The sequence below is a fragment of the Podarcis muralis genome, chromosome 7 (assembly GCF_964188315.1).
Source record: "Podarcis muralis chromosome 7, rPodMur119.hap1.1, whole genome shotgun sequence".
NCBI lineage: Eukaryota > Metazoa > Chordata > Lepidosauria > Squamata > Lacertidae > Podarcis > Podarcis muralis.
Window position 1 is genome coordinate 14,117,872 of NC_135661.1, and position 26,357 is coordinate 14,144,228.

A 26,357-nucleotide genomic window follows, 5' to 3' on the forward strand; every position below is an offset into this window, starting at 1 on the left:
GGCTGATTTCTTTTCCCATGATAAAAAGCCTTCTGTTTCGACGGCCAAACCTTTCAGGGGCGAATTAGCAACCGTTTGGCACCATTTTTGAGTGATTTGCCGAAAGTCAGATTTTTCCTGAAATTGTGACCCCGGGCCTTAGGAATTTTTCAAAAAAATCTTTTTCTGCTGGTTCAGTTGTCGAGGGCTGATTTCTTTTCCTGTGTTAAAAAAGCCTTCTGTTTCGACCACCAAACCTTTCAGGGGAGCATTTGCAACCGTTTGGCACCATTTTTGAGTGATTTGCCGAAAGTCAGATTTTTTATGAAATTCTGACCCCGGGCCTTAGGATTTTTTCAAAAAAATCATTTTCTGCCGGTTCAGTTGTCGAGGGCCGATTTTTTTCCCCGTGATAAAAAGCCTTCTGTTTCGACGGCCAAACCTTTCAGGGGAGCATTTGCAACCGTTTGGCCCCATTTTTGAGTGATTTGCCGAAAGTCAGATATTTCCTGAAATTGTGACCCCGGGCCTTAGGAATTTTTCAAAAAAATCATTTTCTGCCGGTTCAGTTGTCGAGGGCTGATTTCTTTTCCTGTGATAAAAAGCCTTCTGTTTCGACCGCCAATCCTTTCAGGGGAGCATCTGCAACCGTCTGGCACACTTTTTGAGTGACTTGTCGAAAGTCAGATTTTTTATGAAATTGTGACCCCGGGCCTTAGGAATTTTTCAAAAAAATCTTTTTCTGCCGGTTCAGTTGTCGAGGGCTGATTTCTTTTCCTGTGATAAAAAGCCTTCTGTTTCGACCACCAAACCTTTCAGGGGAGCATTTGCAACCGTTTGGCCCCATTTTTGAGTGATTTGCCGAAAGTCAGATTTTTCCTGAAATTGTGACCCCGGGCCTTAGGAATTTTTCAAAAAAATCATTTTCTGCCGGTTCAGTTGTCGAGGGCTGATTTCTTTTCCTGTGATAAAAAGCCTTCTGTTTCGACCGCCAATCCTTTCAGGGGAGCATTTGCAAGCGTTTGGCACCATTTTTGAGTGATTTACCGAAAGTCAGAATTTTGAGGAAATTGTGACCCCGGGGCTTAGGATTTTTTCAAAAAAATCATTTTTCTGCCGGTTCAGTTGTCGAGGGCTGATTTCGTTTCCTGTGATAAAAAGCTTTCTGTTTCGACGGCCAAACCTTTCAGGGGAGCATTTGCAACCGTTTGGGACACTTTTTGATTGATTTGCCGAAAGTCAGATTTTTTATGAAATTGTGACCCCGGGGCTTAAGATTTTTTTTCAAAAAAATCATTTTCTGCCGGTTCAGTTGTCGAGGGCTGATTTCTTTTCCTGTGATAAAAAGCCTTCTGTTTCGACCGCAAAACCTTTCAGAGGAGCATTTGCAACCGTTTGGCACCATTTTTGAGTGATTTCCTGAAAGTCAGATTTTTTATGAAATTGTGACCCCGGGGCTTAGGAATTTTTCAAAAAAATCTTTTTCTGCCGGTTCAGTTGTCAAGGGCTGATTTCTTTTCCTCTGATGAAAAGCCTTCCGTTTCGACCGCCAAACCTTTCAGGGGAGAATTTGCAACCGTTTGGCACCATTTTTGAGTGATTTACCGAAAGTCAGATTTTTCCTGAAATTGTGACCCCGGGGCTTAGGATTTTTTCAAAAAAATCTTTTTCTGTCGGTTAAGTTGTCAAGGGCTGATTTCTTTTCCCGTGATAAAAAGCCTTCTGTTTCGACCGCCCAACCTTTCAGGGGAGCATTTGCAACCGTTTGGCACCATTTTTGAGTGATTTGCCGAAAGTCAGATTTTTTATGAAATTGTGACCCCGGGGCTTAGGGATTTTTTCAAAAAAATCATTTTCTGCCGGTTCAGTTGTCGAGGGCTGATTTCTTTTCCTGTGATAAAAAGCCTTCTGTTTCGACCGCCAAACCTTTCAGGGGAGCATTTGCAACCGTTTGGCACCATTTTTGAGTGATTTACCGAAAGTCAGATTTTTCCTGAAATTGTGACCCCGGGGCTTAGGGATTTTTTCATAAAAATCTTTTTCTGCCGGTTCAGTTGTTGAGGGCTGATTTCTTTTCCTCTGATGAAAAGCCTTCCGTTTCGACCGCCAAACCTTTCAGGGGAGAATTTGCAACCGTTTGGCACCATTTTTGAGTGATTTACCGAAAGTCAGATTTTTCCTGAAATTGTGACCCCGGGGCTTAGGATTTTTTCAAAAAAATCATTTTCTGCCGGTTCAGTTGTCGAGGGCTGATTTCTTTTCCCATGATAAAAAGCCTTCTGTTTCGACGGCCAAACCTTTCAGGGGCGAATTAGCAACCGTTTGGCACCATTTTTGAGTGATTTGCCGAAAGTCAGATTTTTCCTGAAATTGTGACCCCGGGCCTTAGGAATTTTTCAAAAAAATCTTTTTCTGCTGGTTCAGTTGTCGAGGGCTGATTTCTTTTCCTGTGTTAAAAAAGCCTTCTGTTTCGACCACCAAACCTTTCAGGGGAGCATTTGCAACCGTTTGGCACCATTTTTGAGTGATTTGCCGAAAGTCAGATTTTTTATGAAATTCTGACCCCGGGCCTTAGGATTTTTTCAAAAAAATCATTTTCTGCCGGTTCAGTTGTCGAGGGCCGATTTTTTTCCCCGTGATAAAAAGCCTTCTGTTTCGACGGCCAAACCTTTCAGGGGAGCATTTGCAACCGTTTGGCCCCATTTTTGAGTGATTTGCCGAAAGTCAGATTTTTCCTGAAATTGTGACCCCGGGCCTTAGGAATTTTTCAAAAAAATCATTTTCTGCCGGTTCAGTTGTCGAGGGCTGATTTCTTTTCCTGTGATAAAAAGCCTTCTGTTTCGACCGCCAATCCTTTCAGGGGAGCATTTGCAAGCGTTTGGCACCATTTTTGAGTGATTTACCGAAAGTCAGAATTTTGAGGAAATTGTGACGCCGGGGCTTAGGAATTTTTCAAAAAAATCTTTTTCTGCCGGTTCAGTTGTCGAGGGCTGATTTCTTTTCCTCTGATGAAAAGCCTTCCGTTTCGACCGCCAAACCTTTCAGGGGAGAATTTGCAACCGTTTGGCACCATTTTTGAGTGATTTACCGAAAGTCAGATTTTTCCTGAAATTGTGACCCCGGGGCTTAGGAATTTTTCAAAAAAATCTTTTTCTGCCGGTTCAGTTGTCGAGGGCTGATTTCTTTTCCTCTGATGAAAAGCCTTCCGTTTCGACCGCCAAACCTTTCAGGGGAGAATTTGCAACCGTTTGGCACCATTTTTGAGTGATTTACCGAAAGTCAGATTTTTCCTGAAATTGTGACCCCGGGGCTTAGGATTTTTTCAAAAAAATCTTTTTCTGTCGGTTAAGTTGTCAAGGGCTGATTTCTTTTCCCGTGATAAAAAGCCTTCTGTTTCGACCGCCCAACCTTTCAGGGGAGCATTTGCAACCGTTTGGCACCATTTTTGAGTGATTTGCCGAAAGTCAGATTTTTTATGAAATTGTGACCCCGGGGCTTAGGGATTTTTTCAAAAAAATCATTTTCTGCCGGTTCAGTTGTCGAGGGCTGATTTCTTTTCCTGTGATAAAAAGCCTTCTGTTTCGACCGCCAAACCTTTCAGGGGAGCATTTGCAACCGTTTGGCACCATTTTTGAGTGATTTACCGAAAGTCAGATTTTTCCTGAAATTGTGACCACGGGCCTTAGGAATTTTCCCAAAAAATCTTTTTCTGCCAGTTCAGTTGTCGAGGGCTGATTTCTTTTCCTGTGATCAAAAGAGTTCTGTTTCGACCACCAAACTTTTCAGAGGAGTATTTGCAACCGTTTGGCACCATTTTTGAGTGATTTCCTGAAAGTCAGATTTTTCATGAAATTGTGACCCCGGGGCTTAGGATTTTTTCAAAAAAATCTTTTTCTGCCGGTTCAGTTGTCGAGGGCTGATTCCTTTTCCTGTGATAAAAAGCCTTCTGTTTTGACCGCCAAACCTTTCAGGGGAGCATTTGCAACCGTTTGGCACACTTTTTGAGTGATTTGCCGAAAGTCAGATTTTTCCTGAAATTGTGACCCCTCATTTTCTGCTGGTTCAGTTGTCGAGGGCTGATTTCTTTTCCTGTGATAAAAAGCCTTCTGTTTCGACCGCCAATCCTTTCAGGGGAGCATTTGCAACCGTTTGGCACCATTTTTGAGTGATTTACCGAAAGTCAGAATTTTGAGGAAATTGTGACCCCGGGGCTTAGGATTTTTTCAAAAAAATCATTTTCTGCCGGTTCAGTTGTCGAGGGCTGATTTCTTTTCCTGTGATAAAAAGCTTTCTGTATCGACGGCCAAACCTTTCAGGGCAGCATTTGCAACCCTTTGGCACACTTTTAGATTGATTTGCCGAAAGTCAGATTTTTTATGAAATTGTGACCCCGGGGCTTAGGATTTTTTTTCAAAAAAAACATTTTCTGCCGGTTAAGTTGTCAAGGGCTGATTTCTTTTCCCGTGATAAAAAGCCTTCTGTTTCGACCGCTCAACCTTTCAGGGGAGCATTTGCAACCGTTTGGCACCATTTTTGAGTGATTTGCTGAAAGTCAGATTTTTTATGAAATTGTGACCCCGGGGCTTAGGATTTTTTCAAAAAAATCATTTTCTGCCGGTTCAGTTGTCGAGGGCTGATTTCTTTTCCTGTGTTAAAAAGCCTTCTGTTTCGACCGCCAAACCTTTCAGGGGAGCATTTGCAACCGTTTGGCACCATTTCTGAGTGATTTGCCGAAAGTCAGATTTTTTATGAAATTCTGACCCCGGGGCTTGGGATTTTTTTCATAATAATCTTTTTCTGCCGGTTCAGTTGTTGAGGGCTGATTTCTTTTCCTCTGATGAAAAGCCTTCTGTTTCGACCGCCAAACCTTTCAGGGGAGCATTTGCAACCGTTTGGCACCATTTTTGAGTGATTTGCCGAAAGTCAGATTTTTCCTGAAATTGTGACCCCGGGCCTTAGGAATTTTTCAAAAAAATCATTTTCTGCCGGTTCAGTTGTCGAGGGCTGATTTCTTTTCCTGTGATAAAAAGCTTTCTGTTTCGACGGCCAAACCTTTCAGGGGAGCATTTGCAACCGTTTGGGACACTTTTTGAGTGACTTGCCGAAAGTCAGAATTTTTCATGAAATTGTGACCCCGGGGCTTAGGATTTTTTCAAAAAAATCATTTTCTGCCGGTTCAGTTGTCGAGGGCTGATTTCTTTCCCCATGATAAAAAGCCTTCTGTTTCGACGGCCAAACCTTTCAGGGGCGAATTAGCAACCGTTTGGCCCCATTTTTGAGTGATTTGCCGAAAGTCAGATTTTTCCTGAAATTGTGACCCCGGGCCTTAGGAATTTTTCAAAAAAATCTTTTTCTGCCGGTTCAGTTGTCGAGGGCTGATTTCTTTTCCTGTGATAAAAAGCCTTCTGTTTCGACCACCAAACCTTTCAGGGGAGCATTTGCAACTGTTTGGCCCCATTGTTGAGTGATTTGCCGAAAGTCAGATTTTTCCTGAAATTGTGACCCCGGGCCTTAGGAATTTTTCAAAAAAATCATTTTCTGCCGGTTCAGTTGTCGAGGGCTGATTTCTTTTCCTGTGATAAAAAGCCTTCTGTTTCGACCGCCAATCCTTTCAGGGGGGCATTTGCAAGCGTTTGGCACCATTTTTGAGTGATTTACCGAAAGTCAGAATTTTGAGGAAATTGTGACCCCGGGGCTTAGGATTGTTTCAAAAAAATCATTTTTCTGCCGGTTCAGTTGTCGAGGGCTGATTTCGTTTCCTGTGATAAAAAGCTTTCTGTTTCGACGGCCAAACCTTTCAGGGGAGCATTTGCAACCGTTTGGGACACTTTTTGATTGATTTGCCGAAAGTCAGATTTTTCCTGAAATTGTGACCCCGGACCTTAGGATTTTTTCAAAAAAATCTTTTTCTGCCGGTTAAGTTGTCGAGGGCTGATTTCTTTTGCTGTGATAAAAAGAGTTCTGTTTCGACCGCCAAACCTTTCAGCGGACCATTTGCAACCGTTTGGCACCATTTTGAGTGATTTGCCAAAAGTCAGATATTTCATGAAATTGTGACCCCGGGGCTTAGGATTTTTTCAAAAAAATCATTTTCTGCCGGTTCCGATGTCGAGGGCCGATTTTTTTTCCTGTGATAAAAAGCCTTCTGTTTCGACGGCCAAACCTTTCAGGGGCGAATTAGCAACCGTTTGGCACCATTTTTGAGTGATTTGCCGAAAGTCAGATTTTTCCTGAAATTGTGACCCCGGGCCTTAGGAATTTTTCAAAAAAATCATTTTCTGCCGGTTCAGTTGTCGAGGGCTGATTTCTTTTCCTGTGATAAAAAACCTTCTGTTTCGACCGCCAATCCTTTCAGGGGAGCATTTGCAACTGTTTGGCCCCATTTTTGAGTGATTTACCGAAAGTCAGAATTTTGAGGAAATTGTGACCCCGGGGCTTAGGATTGTTTCAAAAAAATCATTTTTCTGCCGGTTCAGTTGTCGAGGGCTGATTTCGTTTCCTGTGATAAAAAGCTTTCTGTTTCGACGGCCAAACCTTTCAGGGGAGCATTTGCAACCGTTTGGGACACTTTTTGATTGATTTGCCGAAAGTCAGATTTTTCCTGAAATTGTGACCCCGGACCTTAGGATTTTTTCAAAAAAATCTTTTTCTGCCGGTTAAGTTGTCGAGGGCTGATTTCTTTTGCTGTGATAAAAAGAGTTCTGTTTCGACCGCCAAACCTTTCAGCGGACCATTTGCAACCGTTTGGCACCATTTTTGAGTGATTTGCCAAAAGTCAGATATTTCATGAAATTGTGACCCCGGGGCTTAGGATTTTTTCAAAAAAATCATTTTCTGCCGGTTCAGATGTCGAGGGCCGATTTTTTTTCCTGTGATAAAAAGCCTTCTGTTTCGACGGCCAAACCTTTCAGGGGAGCATCTGCAACCGTCTGGCACACTTTTTGAGTGACTTGCCGAAAGTCAGATTTTTTATGAAATTGTGACCCCGGGCCTTAGGAATTTTTCAAAAAAATCTTTTTCTGCCGGTTCAGTTGTCGAGGGCTGATTTCTTTTCCTGTGATAAAAAGCCTTCTGTTTCGACCACCCAACCTTTCAGGGGAGCATTTGCAACCGTTTGGCACACTTTTTGAGTGATTTGCCGAAAGTCAGATTTTTCCTGAAATTGTGACCCCGGACCTTAGGATTTTTTCAAAAAAATCTTTTTCTGCCGGTTAAGTTGTCGAGGGCTGATTTCTTTTGCTGTGATAAAAAGAGTTCTGTTTCGAAGGCCAAACCTTTCAGCGGACCATTTGCAACCGTTTGGCACCATTTTTGAGTGATTTACCGAAAGTCAGATTTTTCCTGAAATTGTGACCCCGGGGCTTAGGATTTTTTCAAAAAAAATCTTTTTCTGCCGGTTAAGTTGTCGAGGGCTGATTTCTTTTGCTGTGATAAAAAGAGTTCTGTTTCGACCGCCAAACCTTTCAGCGGACCATTTGCAACCGTTTGGCACCATTTTTGAGTGATTTACCGAAAGTCAGATTTTTCCTGAAATTGTGACCCCGGGGCTTAGGATTTTTTCAAAAAAAATCTTTTTCTGCCGGTTAAGTTGTCGAGGGCTGATTTCTTTTGCTGTGATAAAAAGAGTTCTGTTTCGACCGCCAAACCTTTCAGCGGACCATTTGCAACCGTTTGGCACCATTTTTGAGTGATTTGCCAAAAGTCAGATATTTCATGAAATTGTGACCCCGGGGCTTAGGATTTTTTCAAAAAAATCATTTTCTGCCGGTTCAGTTGTCGAGGGCTGATTTTTTTTCCTTGATAAAAAGCCTTCTGTTTCGACCGCCAAACCTTTCAGGGGAGCATTTGCAACCGTTTGGCACCATTTTTGAGTAATTTACCGAAAGTCAGATTTTTCCTGAAATTGTGACTCCGGGGCTTAGGGATTTTTTCAAAAAAATCTTTTTGTGCCGGTTAAGTTGTCTAGGGCTGATTTCTTTTCCCGTGATAAAAAGCCTTCTGTTTCGACCGCCCAAAGTTTCAGGGGAGCATTTGCAACCGTTTGGCACCATTTTTGAGTGACTTGCCGAAAGTCAGATTTTTTATGAAATTGTGACCCCGGGCCTTAGGAATTTTTCAAAAAAATCTTGTTCTGCCGGTTCAGTTGTCGAGGGCTGATTTCTTTTCCTGTGATAAAAAGCCTTCTGTTTCGACGGCCAAACCTTTCAGGGGAGCATTTGCAACCGTTTGGGACACTTTTTGATTGATTTGCCGAAAGTCAGATTTTTTATGAAATTGTGACCCCGGGGCTTAAGATTTTTTTTCAAAAAAATCATTTTCTGCCGGTTCAGTTGTCGAGGGCTGATTTCTTTTCCTGTGATGAAAAGCCTTCCGTTTCGACCGCCAAACCTTTCAGGGGAGCATTTGCAACCGTTTGGCACCATTTTTGAGTGATTTGCCGAAAGTCAGATTTTTCATGAAATTGTGACCACGGGCCTTAGGAATTTTCCCAAAAAATCTTTTTCTGCCAGTTCAGTTGTCGAGGGCTGATTTCTTTTCCTGTGATAAAAAGAGTTCTGTTTCGACCACCAAACTTTTCAGAGGAGTATTTGCAACCGTTTGGCACCATTTTTGAGTGATTTGCCGAAAGTCAGATTTTTCATGAAATTGTGACCCCGGGGCTTACGATTTTTTCAAAAAAATCTTTTTCTGCCGGTTCAGTTGTTGAGGGCTGATTCCTTTTCCTGTGATAAAAAGCTTTCTGTTTTGACCGCCAAACCTTTCAGGGGAGCATTTGCAACCGTTTGGCACACTTTTTGAGTGATTTGCCGAAAGTCAGATTTTTCCTGAAATTGTGACCCCTCATTTTCTGCCGGTTCAGTTGTCGAGGGCTGATTTCTTTTCCTGTGATAAAAAGCCTTCTGTTTCGACTGCCAAACCTTTCAGGGGAGCATTTGCAACAGTTTGGCACACTTTTTGAGTGATTTGCCGAAAGTCAGATTTTTTATGAAATTCTGACCCCGGGGCTTGGGATTTTTTTCATAAAAATCTTTTTCTGCCGGTTCAGTTGTTGAGGGCTGATTTCTTTTCCTCTGATGAAAAGCCTTCCGTTTCGACCGCCAAACCTTTCAGGGGAGAATTTGCAAGCGTTTGGCACCATATTTGAGTGATTTACCGAAAGTCAGATTTTTCCTGAAATTGTGACCCCGGGGCTTAGGATTTCTTCAAAAAAATCTTTTTCTGCCGGTTAAGTTGTCAAGGGCTGATTTCTTTTCCCGTGATAAAAAGCCTTCTGTTTCGACCGCCCAACCTTTCAGGGGAGCATTTGCAACCGTTTGGCACCATTTTTGAGTGATTTGCCGAAAGTCAGATTTTTTATGAAATTCTGACCCCGGGGCTTAGGGATTTTTTCAAAAAAATCATTTTCTGCCGGTTCAGTTGTCGAGGGCTCATTTCTTTTCCTGTGATAAAAAGCCTTCTGTTTCGACCGCCAAACCTTTCAGGGGAGCATTTGCAACCGTTTGGCACCATTTTTGAGTGATTTACCGAAACTCAGATTTTTCCTGAAATTGTGCCCCCGGGCCTTAGGATTTTTTCAAAAAAATCTTTTTCTGCCGGTTAAGTTGTCGAGGGCTGATTTCTTTTGCTGTGATAAAAAGAGTTCTGTTTCGACCGCCAAACCTTTCAGAGGAGCATTTGCAACCGTTTGGCACCATTTTTGAGTGATTTGCTGAAAGTCAGATTTTTTATGAAATTGTGACCCCGGGGCTTAGGATTTTTTCAAAAAAATCATTTTCTGCCGGTTCAGTTGTCGAGGGCCGATTTTTTTTCCTGTGATAAAAAGCCTTCTGTTTCGACGGCCAAACCTTTCAGGGGAGCATCTGCAACCGTCTGGCACACTTTTTGAGTGACTTGCCGAAAGTCAGATTTTTTATGAAATTGTGACCCCGGGCCTTAGGAATTTTTCAAAAAAATCTTTTTCTGCCGGTTCAGTTGTCGAGGGCTGATTTCTTTTCCTGTGATAAAAAGCCTTCTGTTTCGACCACCAAACCTTTCAGGGGAGCATTTGCAACCGTTTGGCCCCATTTTTGAGTGATTTGCCGAAAGTCAGATTTTTCCTGAAATTGTGACCCCGGGCCTTAGGAATTTTTCGAAAAAATCATTTTCTGCCGGTTCAGTTGTCGAGGGCTGATTTCTTTTCCCATGATAAAAAGCCTTCTGTTTCGACGGCCAAACCTTTCAGGGGCGAATTAGCTACCGTTTGGCACCATTTTTTAGTGATTTGCCGAAAGTCAGATTTTTCCTGAAATTGTGACCCCGGGCCTTAGGAATTTTTCAAAAAAATCTTTTTCTGCCGGTTCAGTTGTCGAGGGCTGATTTCTTTTCCTCTGATGAAAAGCCTTCTGTTTCGACCGCCAAACCTTTCAGGGGAGCATTTGCAACCGTTTGGCACCATTTTTGAGTGATTTACCGAAAGTCAGATTTTTCCTGAAATTGTGACCACGGGCCTTACGAATTTTCCCAAAAAATCTTTTTCTGCCAGTTCAGTTGTCGAAGGCTGATTTCTTTTCCTGTGATAAAAAGAGTTCTGTTTCGACCAACAAACTTTTCAGAGGAGTATTTGCAACCGTTTGGCACCATTTTTGAGTGATTTGCCGAAAGTCAGAATTTTCATGAAATTGTGACCCCGGGGCTTAGGATTTTTTCAAAAAAATCTTTTTCTGCCGGTTCAGTTGTCGAGGGCTGATTCCTTTTCCTGTGATAAAAAGCCTTCTGTTTCGACCGCCAAACCTTTCAGGGGAGCATTTGCAACCGTTTGGCACCATTTTTGAGTGATTTGCCGAACGTCAGATTTTTCCTGAAATTGTGACCCCTCATTTTCTGCTGGTTCAGTTGTCGAGGGCTGATTTCTTTTCCTGTGATAAAAAGCCTTCTGTTTCGACCGCCAATCCTTTCAGGGGAGCATTTGCAAGCGTTTGGCACCATTTTTGAGTGATTTACCGAAAGTCAGAATTTTGAGGAAATTGTGACCCCGGGGCTTAGGATTGTTTCAAAAAAATCATTTCTCTGCCGGTTCAGTTGTCGAGGGCTGATTTCGTTTCCTGTGATAAAAAGCTTTCTGTTTCGACGGCCAAACCTTTCAGGGGAGCATTTGCAACCGTTTGGGACACTTTTTGATTGATTTGCCGAAAGTCAGATTTTTTATGAAATTGTGACCCCGGGGCTTAAGATTTTTTTTCAAAAAAATCATTTTCTGCCGGTTCAGTTGTCGAGGGCTGATTTCTTTTCCTGTGATGAAAAGCCTTCCGTTTCGACCGCCAAACCTTTCAGGGGAGCATTTGCAACCGTTTGGCACCATTTTTGAGTGATTTGCCGAAAGTCAGATTTTTCATGAAATTGTGACCACGGGCCTTAGGAATTTTCCCAAAAAATCTTTTTCTGCCAGTTCAGTTGTCGAGGGCTGATTTCTTTTCCTGTGATAAAAAGAGTTCTGTTTCGACCACCAAACTTTTCAGAGGAGTATTTGCAACCGTTTGGCACCATTTTTGAGTGATTTGCCGAAAGTCAGATTTTTCATGAAATTGTGACCCCGGGGCTTACGATTTTTTCAAAAAAATCTTTTTCTGCCGGTTCAGTTGTTGAGGGCTGATTCCTTTTCCTGTGATAAAAAGCTTTCTGTTTTGACCGCCAAACCTTTCAGGGGAGCATTTGCAACCGTTTGGCACACTTTTTGAGTGATTTGCCGAAAGTCAGATTTTTCCTGAAATTGTGACCCCTCATTTTCTGCCGGTTCAGTTGTCGAGGGCTGATTTCTTTTCCTGTGATAAAAAGCCTTCTGTTTCGACTGCCAAACCTTTCAGGGGAGCATTTGCAACCGTTTGGCACACTTTTTGAGTGATTTGCCGAAAGTCAGATTTTTTATGAAATTCTGACCCCGGGGCTTGGGATTTTTTTCATAAAAATCTTTTTCTGCCGGTTCAGTTGTTGAGGGCTGATTTCTTTTCCTTTGATGAAAAGCCTTCCGTTTCGACCGCCAAACCTTTCAGGGGAGAATTTGCAAGCGTTTGGCACCATATTTGAGTGATTTACCGAAAGTCAGATTTTTCCTGAAATTGTGACCCCGGGGCTTAGGATTTCTTCAAAAAAATCTTTTTCTGCCGGTTAAGTTGTCAAGGGCTGATTTCTTTTCCCGTGATAAAAAGCCTTCTGTTTCGACCGCCCAACCTTTCAGGGGAGCATTTGCAACCGTTTGGCACCATTTTTGAGTGATTTGCCGAAAGTCAGATTTTTTATGAAATTCTGACCCCGAGGCTTAGGGATTTTTTCAAAAAAATCATTTTCTGCCGGTTCAGTTGTCGAGGGCTCATTTCTTTTCCTGTGATAAAAAGCCTTCTGTTTCGACCGCCAAACCTTTCAGGGGAGCATTTGCAACCGTTTGGCACCATTTTTGAGTGATTTACCGAAACTCAGATTTTTCCTGAAATTGTGACACCGGGCCTTAGGATTTTTTCAAAAAAATCTTTTTCTGCCGGTTAAGTTGTCGAGGGCTGATTTCTTTTGCTGTGATAAAAAGAGTTCTGTTTCGACCGCCTAACCTTTCAGCGGACCATTTGCAACCGTTTGGCACCATTTTTGAGTGATTTGCCAAAAGTCAGATATTTCATGAAATTGTGACCCCGGGGCTTAGGATTTTTTCAAAAAAATCATTTTCTGCCGGTTCAGATGTCGAGGGCCGATTTTTTTTCCTGTGATAAAAAGCCTTCCTTTTCGACGGCCAAACCTTTCAGGGGCGAATTAGCAACCGTTTGGCACCATTTTTGAGTGATTTGCCGAAAGTCAGATTTTTCCTGAAATTGTGACCCCGGGCCTTAGGAATTTTTCAAAAAAATCTTTTTCTGCCGGTTAAGTTGTCGAGGGCTGATTTCTTTTGCTGTGATAAAAAGAGTTCTGTTTCGACCGCCAAACCTTTCAGCGGACCATTTGCAAGCGTTTGGCACCATTTTTGAGTGATTTACCGAAAGTCAGAATTTTGAGGAAATTGTGACCCCGGGGCTTAGGATTGTTTCAAAAAAATCATTTTTCTGCCGGTTCAGTTGTCGAGGGCTGATTTCGTTTCCTGTGATAAAAAGCTTTCTGTTTCGACGGCCAAACCTTTCAGCGGACCATTTGCAACCGTTTGGCACCATTTTTGAGTGATTTACCGAAAGTCAGATTTTTCCTGAAATTGTGACCCCGGGGCTTAGGATTTTTTCAAAAAAAATCTTTTTCTGCCGGTTAAGTTGTCGAGGGCTGATTTCTTTTGCTGTGATAAAAAGAGTTCTGTTTCGACCGCCAAACCTTTCAGCGGACCATTTGCAACCGTTTGGCACCATTTTTGAGTGATTTGCCAAAAGTCAGATATTTCATGAAATTGTGACCCCGGGGCTTAGGATTTTTTCAAAAAAATCATTTTCTGCCGGTTCAGTTGTCGAGGGCTGATTTTTTTTCCTTGATAAAAAGCCTTCTGTTTCGACCGCCAAACCTTTCAGGGGAGCATTTGCAACCGTTTGGCACCATTTTTGAGTAATTTACCGAAAGTCAGATTTTTCCTGAAATTGTGACTCCGGGGCTTAGGGATTTTTTCAAAAAAATCTTTTTGTGCCGGTTAAGTTGTCTAGGGCTGATTTCTTTTCCCGTGATAAAAAGCCTTCTGTTTCGACCGCCCAAAGTTTCAGGGGAGCATTTGCAACCGTTTGGCACCATTTTTGAGTGACTTGCCGAAAGTCAGATTTTTTATGAAATTGTGACCCCGGGCCTTAGGAATTTTTCAAAAAAATCTTGTTCTGCCGGTTCAGTTGTCGAGGGCTGATTTCTTTTCCTGTGATAAAAAGCCTTCTGTTTCGACGGCCAAACCTTTCAGGGGAGCATTTGCAACCGTTTGGGACACTTTTTGATTGATTTGCCGAAAGTCAGATTTTTTATGAAATTGTGACCCCGGGGCTTAAGATTTTTTTTCAAAAAAATCATTTTCTGCCGGTTCAGTTGTCGAGGGCTGATTTCTTTTCCTGTGATGAAAAGCCTTCCGTTTCGACCGCCAAACCTTTCAGGGGAGCATTTGCAACCGTTTGGCACCATTTTTGAGTGATTTGCCGAAAGTCAGATTTTTCATGAAATTGTGACCACGGGCCTTAGGAATTTTCCCAAAAAATCTTTTTCTGCCAGTTCAGTTGTCGAGGGCTGATTTCTTTTCCTGTGATAAAAAGAGTTCTGTTTCGACCACCAAACTTTTCAGAGGAGTATTTGCAACCGTTTGGCACCATTTTTGAGTGATTTGCCGAAAGTCAGATTTTTCATGAAATTGTGACCCCGGGGCTTACGATTTTTTCAAAAAAATCTTTTTCTGCCGGTTCAGTTGTTGAGGGCTGATTCCTTTTCCTGTGATAAAAAGCTTTCTGTTTTGACCGCCAAACCTTTCAGGGGAGCATTTGCAACCGTTTGGCACACTTTTTGAGTGATTTGCCGAAAGTCAGATTTTTCCTGAAATTGTGACCCCTCATTTTCTGCCGGTTCAGTTGTCGAGGGCTGATTTCTTTTCCTGTGATAAAAAGCCTTCTGTTTCGACTGCCAAACCTTTCAGGGGAGCATTTGCAACCGTTTGGCACACTTTTTGAGTGATTTGCCGAAAGTCAGATTTTTTATGAAATTCTGACCCCGGGGCTTGGGATTTTTTTCATAAAAATCTTTTTCTGCCGGTTCAGTTGTTGAGGGCTGATTTCTTTTCCTCTGATGAAAAGCCTTCCGTTTCGACCGCCAAACCTTTCAGGGGAGAATTTGCAAGCGTTTGGCACCATATTTGAGTGATTTACCGAAAGTCAGATTTTTCCTGAAATTGTGACCCCGGGGCTTAGGATTTCTTCAAAAAAATCTTTTTCTGCCGGTTAAGTTGTCAAGGGCTGATTTCTTTTCCCGTGATAAAAAGCCTTCTGTTTCGACCGCCCAACCTTTCAGGGGAGCATTTGCAACCGTTTGGCACCATTTTTGAGTGATTTGCCGAAAGTCAGATTTTTTATGAAATTCTGACCCCGGGGCTTAGGGATTTTTTCAAAAAAATCATTTTCTGCCGGTTCAGTTGTCGAGGGCTCATTTCTTTTCCTGTGATAAAAAGCCTTCTGTTTCGACCGCCAAACCTTTCAGGGGAGCATTTGCAACCGTTTGGCACCATTTTTGAGTGATTTACCGAAACTCAGATTTTTCCTGAAATTGTGCCCCCGGGCCTTAGGATTTTTTCAAAAAAATCTTTTTCTGCCGGTTAAGTTGTCGAGGGCTGATTTCTTTTGCTGTGATAAAAAGAGTTCTGTTTCGACCGCCAAACCTTTCAGAGGAGCATTTGCAACCGTTTGGCACCATTTTTGAGTGATTTGCTGAAAGTCAGATTTTTTATGAAATTGTGACCCCGGGGCTTAGGATTTTTTCAAAAAAATCATTTTCTGCCGGTTCAGTTGTCGAGGGCCGATTTTTTTTCCTGTGATAAAAAGCCTTCTGTTTCGACGGCCAAACCTTTCAGGGGAGCATCTGCAACCGTCTGGCACACTTTTTGAGTGACTTGCCGAAAGTCAGATTTTTTATGAAATTGTGACCCCGGGCCTTAGGAATTTTTCAAAAAAATCTTTTTCTGCCGGTTCAGTTGTCGAGGGCTGATTTCTTTTCCTGTGATAAAAAGCCTTCTGTTTCGACCACCAAACCTTTCAGGGGAGCATTTGCAACCGTTTGGCCCCATTTTTGAGTGATTTGCCGAAAGTCAGATTTTTCCTGAAATTGTGACCCCGGGCCTTAGGAATTTTTCGAAAAAATCATTTTCTGCCGGTTCAGTTGTCGAGGGCTGATTTCTTTTCCCATGATAAAAAGCCTTCTGTTTCGACGGCCAAACCTTTCAGGGGCGAATTAGCTACCGTTTGGCACCATTTTTTAGTGATTTGCCGAAAGTCAGATTTTTCCTGAAATTGTGACCCCGGGCCTTAGGAATTTTTCAAAAAAATCTTTTTCTGCCGGTTCAGTTGTCGAGGGCTGATTTCTTTTCCTCTGATGAAAAGCCTTCTGTTTCGACCGCCAAACCTTTCAGGGGAGCATTTGCAACCGTTTGGCACCATTTTTGAGTGATTTACCGAAAGTCAGATTTTTCCTGAAATTGTGACCACGGGCCTTACGAATTTTCCCAAAAAATCTTTTTCTGCCAGTTCAGTTGTCGAAGGCTGATTTCTTTTCCTGTGATAAAAAGAGTTCTGTTTCGACCAACAAACTTTTCAGAGGAGTATTTGCAACCGTTTGGCACCATTTTTGAGTGATTTGCCGAAAGTCAGAATTTTCATGAAATTGTGACCCCGGGGCTTACGATTTTTTCAAAAAAATCTTTTTCTGCCGGTTCAGTTGTTGAGGGCTGATTCCTTTTCCTGTGATAAAAAGCTTTCTGTTTTGACCGCCAAACCTTTCAGGGGAGCATTTGCAACCGTTTGGCACACTTTTTGAGTGATTTGCCGAAAGTCAGATTTTTCCTGAAATTGTGACCCCTCATTTTCTGCCGGTTCAGTTGTCGAGGGCTGATTTCTTTTCCTGTGATAAAAAGCCTTCTGTTTCGACTGCCAAACCTTTCAGGGGAGCATTTGCAACCGTTTGGCACACTTTTTGAGTGATTTGCCGAAAGTCAGATTTTTTATGAAATTCTGACCCCGGGGCTTACGATTTTTTCAAAAAAATCTTTTTCTGCCGGTTCAGTTGTTGAGGGCTGATTCCTTTTCCTGTGATAAAAAGCTTTCTGTTTTGACCGCCAAACCTTTCAGGGGAGCATTTGCAACCGTTTGGCACCATTTTTGAGTGATTTGCCAAAAGTCAGATATTTCATGAAATTGTGACCCCGGGGCTTAGGATTTTTTCAAAAAAATCATTTTCTGCCGGTTCAGATGTCGAGGGCCGATTTTTTTTCCTGTGATAAAAAGCCTTCTGTTTCGACCGCCAAACCTTTCAGGGGAGCATTTGCAACCGTTTGGCACCATTTTTGAGTGATTTACCGAAACTCAGATTTTTCCTGAAATTGTGACACCGGGCCTTAGGATTTTTTCAAAAAAATCTTTTTCTGCCGGTTAAGTTGTCGAGGGCTGATTTCTTTTGCTGTGATAAAAAGAGTTCTGTTTCGACCGCCTAACCTTTCAGAGGAGCATTTCCTACCGTCTGGCACACTTTTTGAGTGATTTGCTGAAAGTCAGATTTTTTATGAAATTGTGACCCCGGGGCTTAGGATTTTTTCAAAAAAATCATTTTCTGCCGGTTCAGTTGTCGAGGGCCGATTTTTTTTCCTGTGATAAAAAGCCTTCTGTTTCGACGGCCAAACCTTTCAGGGGAGCATCTGCAACCGTCTGGCACACTTTTTGAGTGACTTGCCGAAAGTCAGATTTTTTATGAAATTTTGACCCCGGGCCTTAGGATTTTTTCAAAAAAATCTTTTTCTGCCGGTTCAGTTGTCGAGGGCTGATTTCTTTTCCTGTGATAAAAAGCCTTCTGTTTCGACCACCAAACCTTTCAGGGGAGCATTTGCAACCGTTTGGCCCCATTTTTGAGTGATTTGCCGAAAGTCAGATTTTTCCTGAAATTGTGACCCCGGGCCTTAGGAATTTTTCAAAAAAATCATTTTCTGCCGGTTCAGTTGTCGAGGGCTGATTTCTTTTCCCATGATAAAAAGCCTTCTGTTTCGACGGCCAAACCTTTCAGGGGCGAATTAGCAACCGTTTGGCACCCTTTTTTACTGATTTGCCGAAAGTCAGATTTTTCCTGAAATTGTGACCCCGGGCCTTAGGAATTTTTCAAAAAAATCTTTTTCTGCCGGTTCAGTTGTCGAGGGCTGATTTCTTTTCCTCTGATGAAAACACTTCTGTTTCGACCGCCAAACCTTTCAGGGGAGCATTTGCAACCGTTTGGCACCATTTTTGAGTGATTTACCGAAAGTCAGATTTTTCCTGAAATTGTGACCACGGGCCTTACGAATTTTCCCAAAAAATCTTTTTCTGCCAGTTCAGTTGTCGAAGGCTGATTTCTTTTCCTGTGATAAAAAGAGTTCTGTTTCGACCACCAAACTTTTCAGAGGAGTATTTGCAACCGTTTGGCACCATTTTTGAGTGATTTGCCGAAAGTCAGAATTTTCATGAAATTGTGACCCCGGGGCTTAGGATTTTTTCAAAAAAATCTTTTTCTGCCGGTTCAGTTGTCGAGGGCTGATTCCTTTTCCTGTGATAAAAAGCCTTCTGTTTCGACCGCCAAACCTTTCAGGGGAGCATTTGCAACCGTTTGGCACCATTTTTGAGTGATTTACCGAAACTCAGATTTTTCCTGAAATTGTGACACCGGGCCTTAGGATTTTTTCAAAAAAATCTTTTTCTGCCGGTTAAGTTGTCGAGGGCTGATTTCTTTTGCTGTGATAAAAAGAGTTCTGTTTCGACCGCCTAACCTTTCAGAGGAGCATTTCCTACCGTCTGGCACACTTTTTGAGTGATTTGCTGAAAGTCAGATTTTTTATGAAATTGTGACCCCGGGGCTTAGGATTTTTTCAAAAAAATCATTTTCTGCCGGTTCAGTTGTCGAGGGCCGATTTTTTTTCCTGTGATAAAAAGCCTTCTGTTTCGACGGCCAAACCTTTCAGGGGAGCATCTGCAACCGTCTGGCACACTTTTTGAGTGACTTGCCGAAAGTCAGATTTTTTATGAAATTTTGACCCCGGGCCTTAGGATTTTTTCAAAAAAATCTTTTTCTGCCGGTTCAGTTGTCGAGGGCTGATTTCTTTTCCTGTGATAAAAAGCCTTCTGTTTCGACCACCAAACCTTTCAGGGGAGCATTTGCAACCGTTTGGCCCCATTTTTGAGTGATTTGCCGAAAGTCAGATTTTTCCTGAAATTGTGACCCCGGGCCTTAGGAATTTTTCAAAAAAATCATTTTCTGCCGGTTCAGTTGTCGAGGGCTGATTTCTTTTCCCATGATAAAAAGCCTTCTGTTTCGACGGCCAAACCTTTCAGGGGCGAATTAGCAACCGTTTGGCACCCTTTTTTACTGATTTGCCGAAAGTCAGATTTTTCCTGAAATTGTGACCCCGGGCCTTAGGAATTTTTCAAAAAAATCTTTTTCTGCCGGTTCAGTTGTCGAGGGCTGATTTCTTTTCCTCTGATGAAAACCCTTCTGTTTCGACCGCCAAACCTTTCAGGGGAGCATTTGCAACCGTTTGGCACCATTTTTGAGTGATTTACCGAAAGTCAGATTTTTCCTGAAATTGTGACCACGGGCCTTACGAATTTTCCCAAAAAATCTTTTTCTGCCAGTTCAGTTGTCGAAGGCTGATTTCTTTTCCTGTGATAAAAAGAGTTCTGTTTCGACCACCAAACTTTTCAGAGGAGTATTTGCAACCGTTTGGCACCATTTTTGAGTGATTTGCCGAAAGTCAGAATTTTCATGAAATTGTGACCCCGGGGCTTAGGATTTTTTCAAAAAAATCTTTTTCTGCCGGTTCAGTTGTCGAGGGCTGATTCCTTTTCCTGTGATAAAAAGCCTTCTGTTTCGACCGCCAAACCTTTCAGGGGAGCATTTGCAACCGTTTGGTGCCATTTTTGAGTGATTTGCCGAACGTCAGATTTTTCCTGAAATTGTGACCCCTCATTTTCTGCTGGTTCAGTTGTCGAGGGCTGATTTCTTTTCCTGTGATAAAAAGCCTTCTGTTTCGACCGCCAATCCTTTCAGGGGAGCATTTGCAACCGTTTGGCACCATTTTTGAGTGATTTACCGAAAGTCAGAATTTTGAGGAAATTGTGACCCCCGGGGCTTAGGATTTTTTCAAAAAAATCATTTTCTGCCGGTTCAGTTGTCGAGGGCTGATTTCTTTTCCTGTGATAAAAAGCTTTCTGTTTCGACGGCCAAACCTTTCAGGGGAGTATTTGCAACCGTTTGGCACACTTTTTGATTGATTTGCCGAAAGTCAGATTTTTTATGAAATTGTGACCCCGGGGCTTAGGATTTTTTTTCAAAAAAATCATTTTCTGCCGGTTCTGTTGTCGAGGGCTGATTTCTTTTCCTGTGATAAAAAGCCTTCTGTTTCGACTGCCAAACCTTTCAGGGGAGCATTTGCAACCGTTTGGCACACTTTTTGAGTGACTTGCCGAAAGTCAGAATTTTTCATGAAATTGTGACCCCGGGGCTTAGGATTTTTTTTCAAAAAAATCTTTTTCTGCCGGTTCAGTTGTCGAGGGCTGATTTTTTTTCCTTGATAAAAAGCCTTCTGTTTCGACCGCCAAACCTTTCAGGGGAGCATTTGCAACCGTTTGGCACCATTTTTGAGTAATTTACCGAAAGTCAGATTTTTCCTGAAATTGTGACTCCGGGGCTTAGGGATTTTTCAAAAACATCTTTTTGTGCCGGTTAAGTTGTCTAGGGCTGATTTCTTTTCCCGTGATAAAAAGCCTTCTGTTTCGACCGCCCAAAGTTTCAGGGGAGCATTTGCAACCGTTTGGCACCATTTTTGAGTGATTTGCCGAAAGTCAGATTTTTTATGAAATTGTGACCCCGGGGCTTAGGGATTTTTTCAAAAAAATCATTTTCTGCCGGTTCAGTTGTCGAGGGCTGATTTCTTTTCCTGTGATAAAAAGAGTTCTGTTTTGACCGCCAAACCTTTCAGGGGAGCATTTGCAACCGTTTGGCACCATTTTTGAGTGATTTACCGAAACTCAGATTTTTCCTGAAATTGTGACCCCGGGCCTTAGGATTTTTTCAAAAAAATCTTTTTCTGCCGGTTAAGTTGTCGAGGGCTGATTTCTTTTGCTGTGATAAAAAGAGTTCTGTTTCGACCGCCAAACCTTTCAGAGGAGCATTTGCAACCGTTTGGCACCATTTTTGAGTGATTTGCTGAAAGTCAGATTTTTCCTGAAATTGTGAACCCGGCCCTTAGGATTTTTTCAAAAAAATCTTTTTCTGCCGGTTAAGTTGTCGAGGGCCGATTTCTTTTGTTGTGATAAAAAGAGTTCTGTTTCGACCGCCCAACCTTTCAGGGGAGCATTTGCAACCGTTTGGCACCATTTTTGAGTGATTTGCTGAAAGTCAGATTTTTTATGAAATTGTGACCCCGGGGCTTAGGGATTTTTTCAAAAAAATCATTTTCTGCCGGTTCAGTTGTCGAGGGCTGATTTCTTTTCCTGTGATAAAAAGCCTTCTGTTTCGACCGCCAAACCTTTCAGGGGAGCATTTGCAACCGTTTGGCACCATTTTTGAGTGATTTACCGAAACTTAGATTTTTCCTGAAATTGTGACCCCGGGCCTTAGGATTTTTTCAAAAAAATCTTTTTCTGCCGGTTAAATTGTCGAGGGCTGATTTCTTTTGCTGTGATAAAAAGAGTTCTGTTTCGACCGCCAAACCTTTCAGAGGAGCATTTGCAACCGTTTGGCACCATTTTTTAGTGATTTGCCGAAAGTCAGATTTTTTATGAAATTCTGACCCCGGGGCTTGGGATTTTTTTCATAAAATTTTTTTTCTGCCGGTTCAGTTGTTGAGGGCTGATTTCTTTTCCTCTGATGAAAAGCCTTCCGTTTCGACCGCCAAACCTTTCAGGGGAGCATTTGCAACCGTTTGGCACCATTTTTGAGTGATTTACCGAAAGTCAGATTTTTCCTGAAATTGTGACCCCGGGGCTTAGGATTTTTTCAAAAAAATCTTTTTCTGCCGGTTAAGTTGTCGAGGGCTGATTTCTTTTGTTGTGATAAAAAGAGTTCTGTTTTGACCGCCAAACCTTTCAGAGGAGCATTTGCAACCGTTTGGCACCATTTTTGAGTGCTTTGCCAAAAGTCAGATATTTCATGAAATTGTGACCCCAGGGCTTAGGATTTTTTCAAAAAAATCATTTTCTGCCGGTTCAGTTGTCGAGGGCCGATTTTTTTCCCTGTGATAAAAAGCCTTCTGTTTCGACTGCCAAACCTTTCAGGGTAGCATTTGCAACCGTTTGGCACACTTTTTGAGTGACTTGCCGAAAGTCAGAATTTTTCATGAAATTGTGACCCCGGGGCTTAGGATTTTTTCAAAAAAATCTTTTTCTGCCGGTTCAGTTGTCGAGGGCTGATTTGTTTTTCCTTGATAAAAAGCCTTCTGTTTCGACCGCCAAACCTTTCAGGGGAGCATTTGCAACCGTTTGGCACCATTTTTGAGTAATTTACCGAAAGTCAGATTTTTCCTGAAATTGTGACCCCGGGGCTTAGGGATTTTTTCAAAAAAATCTTTTTGTGCCGGTTAAGTTGTCGAGGGCTGATTTCTTTTCCTGTGATAAAAAGAGTTCTGTTTCGACCGCCAAACCTTTCAGAGGAGCATTTGCAACCGTTTGGCACCATTTTTGAGTGATTTGCTGAAAGTCAGATTTTTCCTGTAATTGTGACCCCGGGCCTTAGGAATTTTTCAAAAAAATCTTTTTCTGCTGGTTCAGTTGTCGAGGGCTGATTTCTTTTCCTGTGATAAAAAGCCTTCTGTTTTGACCACCAAACCTTTCAGGGGAGCATTTGCAACCGTTTGGCACCATTTTTGAGTGATTTACCGAAAGTCAGATTTTTCCTGAAATTGTGACCCCGGGCCTTAGGATTTTTTCAAAAAAATCTTTTTCTGCCGGTTAAGTTGTCGAGGGCTGATTTCTTTTGCTGTGATAAAAAGAGTTCTGTTTCGACCGCCAAACCTTTCAGAGGAGCATTTGCAACCGTTTGGCACCATTTTTGAGTGATTTGCTGAAAGTCAGATTTTTCCTGAAATTGTGAACCCGGCCCTTAGGATTTTTTCAAAAAAATCTTTTTCTGCCGGTTAAGTTGTCGAGGGCCGATTTCTTTTGTTGTGATAAAAAGAGTTCTGTTTCGACCGCCCAACCTTTCAGGGGAGCATTTGCAACCGTTTGGCACCATTTTTGAGTGATTTGCTGAAAGTCAGATTTTTTATGAAATTGTGACCCCGGGGCTTAGGGATTTTTTCAAAAAAATCATTTTCTGCCGGTTCAGTTGTCGAGGGCTGATTTCTTTTCCTGTGATAAAAAGCCTTCTGTTTCGACCGCCAAACCTTTCAGGGGAGCATTTGCAACCGTTTGGCACCATTTTTGAGTGATTTACCGAAACTTAGATTTTTCCTGAAATTGTGACCCCGGGCCTTAGGATTTTTTCAAAAAAATCTTTTTCTGCCGGTTAAATTGTCGAGGGCTGATTTCTTTTGCTGTGATAAAAAGAGTTCTGTTTCGACCGCCAAACCTTTCAGAGGAGCATTTGCAACCGTTTGGCACCATTTTTTAGTGATTTGCCGAAAGTCAGATTTTTTATGAAATTCTGACCCCGGGGCTTGGGATTTTTTTCATAAAATTTTTTTTCTGCCGGTTCAGTTGTTGAGGGCTGATTTCTTTTCCTCTGATGAAAAGCCTTCCGTTTCGACCGCCAAACCTTTCAGGGGAGCATTTGCAACCGTTTGGCACCATTTTTGAGTGATTTACCGAAAGTCAGATTTTTCCTGAAATTGTGACCCCGGGGCTTAGGATTTTTTCAAAAAAATCTTTTTCTGCCGGTTAAGTTGTCGAGGGCTGATTTCTTTTGTTGTGATAAAAAGAGTTCTGTTTTGACCGCCAAACCTTTCAGAGGAGCATTTGCAACCGTTTGGCACCATTTTTGAGTGCTTTGCCAAAAGTCAGATATTTCATGAAATTGTGACCCCAGGGCTTAGGATTTTTTCAAAAAAATCATTTTCTGCCGGTTCAGTTGTCGAGGGCCGATTTTTTCCCCTGTGATAAAAAGCCTTCTGTTTCGACTGCCAAACCTTTCAGGGTAGCATTTGCAACCGTTTGGCACACTTTTTGAGTGACTTGCCGAAAGTCAGAATTTTTCATGAAATTGTGACCCCGGGGCTTAGGATTTTTTCAAAAAAATCTTTTTCTGCCGGTTCAGTTGTCGAGGGCTGATTTGTTTTTCCTTGATAAAAAGCCTTCTGTTTCGACCGCCAAACCTTTCAGGGGAGCATTTGCAACCGTTTGGCACCATTTTTGAGTAATTTACCGAAAGTCAGATTTTTCCTGAAATTGTGACCCCGGGGCTTAGGGATTTTTTCAAAAAAATCTTTTTGTGCCGGTTAAGTTGTCGAGGGCTGATTTCTTTTCCTGTGATAAAAAGAGTTCTGTTTCGACCGCCAAACCTTTCAGAGGAGCATTTGCAACCGTTTGGCACCATTTTTGAGTGATTTGCTGAAAGTCAGATTTTTCCTGTAATTGTGACCCCGGGCCTTAGGAATTTTTCAAAAAAATCTTTTTCTGCTGGTTCAGTTGTCGAGGGCTGATTTCTTTTCCTGTGATAAAAAGCCTTCTGTTTTGACCACCAAACCTTTCAGGGGAGCATTTGCAACCGTTTGGCACCATTTTTGAGTGATTTACCGAAAGTCAGATTTTTCCTGAAATTGTGACCCCGGGCCTTAGGATTTTTTCAAAAAAATCTTTTTCTGCCGGTTAAGTTGTCGAGGGCTGATTTCTTTTGCTGTGATGAAAAGAGTTCTGTTTCGACCGCCAAACCTTTCAGAGGACCATTTGCAACCGTTTGGCACCATTTTTGAGTGACTTGCCAAAAGTCAGATATTTCATGAAATTGTGACCCCGGGCCTTAGGAATTTTTCAAAAAAATCTTTTTCTGCCGGTTCAGTTGTCGAGGGCTGATTTCTTTTCCTGTGATAAAAAGCCTTCTGTTTCGACCACCAAACCTTTCAGGGGAGCATTTGCAACCGTTTGGCACCATTTTTTAGTGATTTGCCGAAAGTCAGATTTTTTATGAAATTCTGACCCCGGGGCTTGGGATTTTTTTCATAAATTTTTTTTTCTGCCGGTTCAGTTGTTGAGGGCTGATTTCTTTTCCTCTGATGAAAAGCCTTCCGTTTCGACCGCCAAACCTTTCAGGGGAGCATTTGCAACCGTTTGGCGGCATTTTTGAGTGATTTGCCGAAGGTCAGATTTTCCCTGAAATTGCGACCCCGGGCCTTAGGATTTTTTCAAAAAAATCTTTTTCTGCCGGTTAAGTTGTCGAGGGCTGATTTCTTTTGCTGTGATAAAAAGAGTTCTGTTTTGACCGCCAAACCTTTCAGAGGAGCATTTGCAATCGTTTGGCACCATTTTTGAGTGCTTTGCCAAAAGTCAGATATTTCTTGAAATTGTGACCCCAGGGCTTTGGATTTTTTCAAAAAAATGGTTTCTGCCGGTTCAGTTGTCGAGGGCTGATTTCTTTTCCCTGTGATAAAAAGCCTTCTGTTTCGACGGCCAAACCTTTCAGGGGAGCATTTCCTACCGTCTGGCACACTTTTTGAGTGATTTGCCGAAAGTCAGATTTTTTATGAAATTGTGACCCCGGGCCTTAGGAATTTTTCAAAAAAATCTTTTTCTGACGGTTCAGTTGTCGAGGGCTGATTTCTTTTCCTCTGATAAAAAGTCTTCTGTTTCGACCGCCAAACCTTTCAGGGGAGCATTTGCAACCGTTTGGCACTATTTTTGAGTGATTTACCGAAAGTCAGATTTTTCCTGAAATTGTGACCCCGGGCCTTAGGAATTTTTCAAAAAAATCTTTTTCTGCCGGTTAAGTTGTCGAGGTCTGATTTCTTTTCCTGTGATAAAAAAAGTTCTGTTTCGACCACCAAACCTTTCAGGGGAGCATTTGCAACCGTTTCGCACCATTTTTGAGTGATTTGCCTAAAGTCAGATATTTCATGAAATTGTGACCCCGGGGCTTAGGATTTTTTCAAAAAAATCATTTTCTGCCGGTTCAGTTGTCGAGGGCCGATTTTTTTTCCTGTGATAAAAAGCCTTCTGTTTCGACTGCCAAACCTTTCAGGGTAGCATTTGCAACCGTTTGGCACACTTTTTGAGTGACTTGCCGAAAGTCAGAATTTTTCATGAAATTGTGACCCAGGGGCTTAGGATTTTTTCAAAAAAATCTTTTTCTGCCGGTTCAGTTGTCGAGGGCTGATTTTTTTTTCCTTGATAAAAAGCCTTCTGTTTCGACGGCCAAACCTTTCAGGGGAGCATTTGCAACCGTTTGGCACCATTTTTGAGTAATTTACCGAAAGTCAGATTTTTCCTGAAATTGTGACCCCGGGGCTTAGGGATTTTTTCAAAAAAATCTTTTTGTGCCGGTTAAGTTGTCGAGGGCTGATTTCTTTTCCTGTGATAAAAAGAGTTCTGTTTCGACCGCCAAACCTTTCAGGGGAGCATTTGCAACCGTTTGGCACCATTTTTGAGTGATTTGCTGAAAGTCAGATTTTTCCTGTAATTGTGACCCCGGGCCTTAGGAATTTTTCAAAAAAATCTTTTTCTGCTGGTTCAGTTGTCGAGGGCTGATTTCTTTTCCTCTGATGAAAAGCC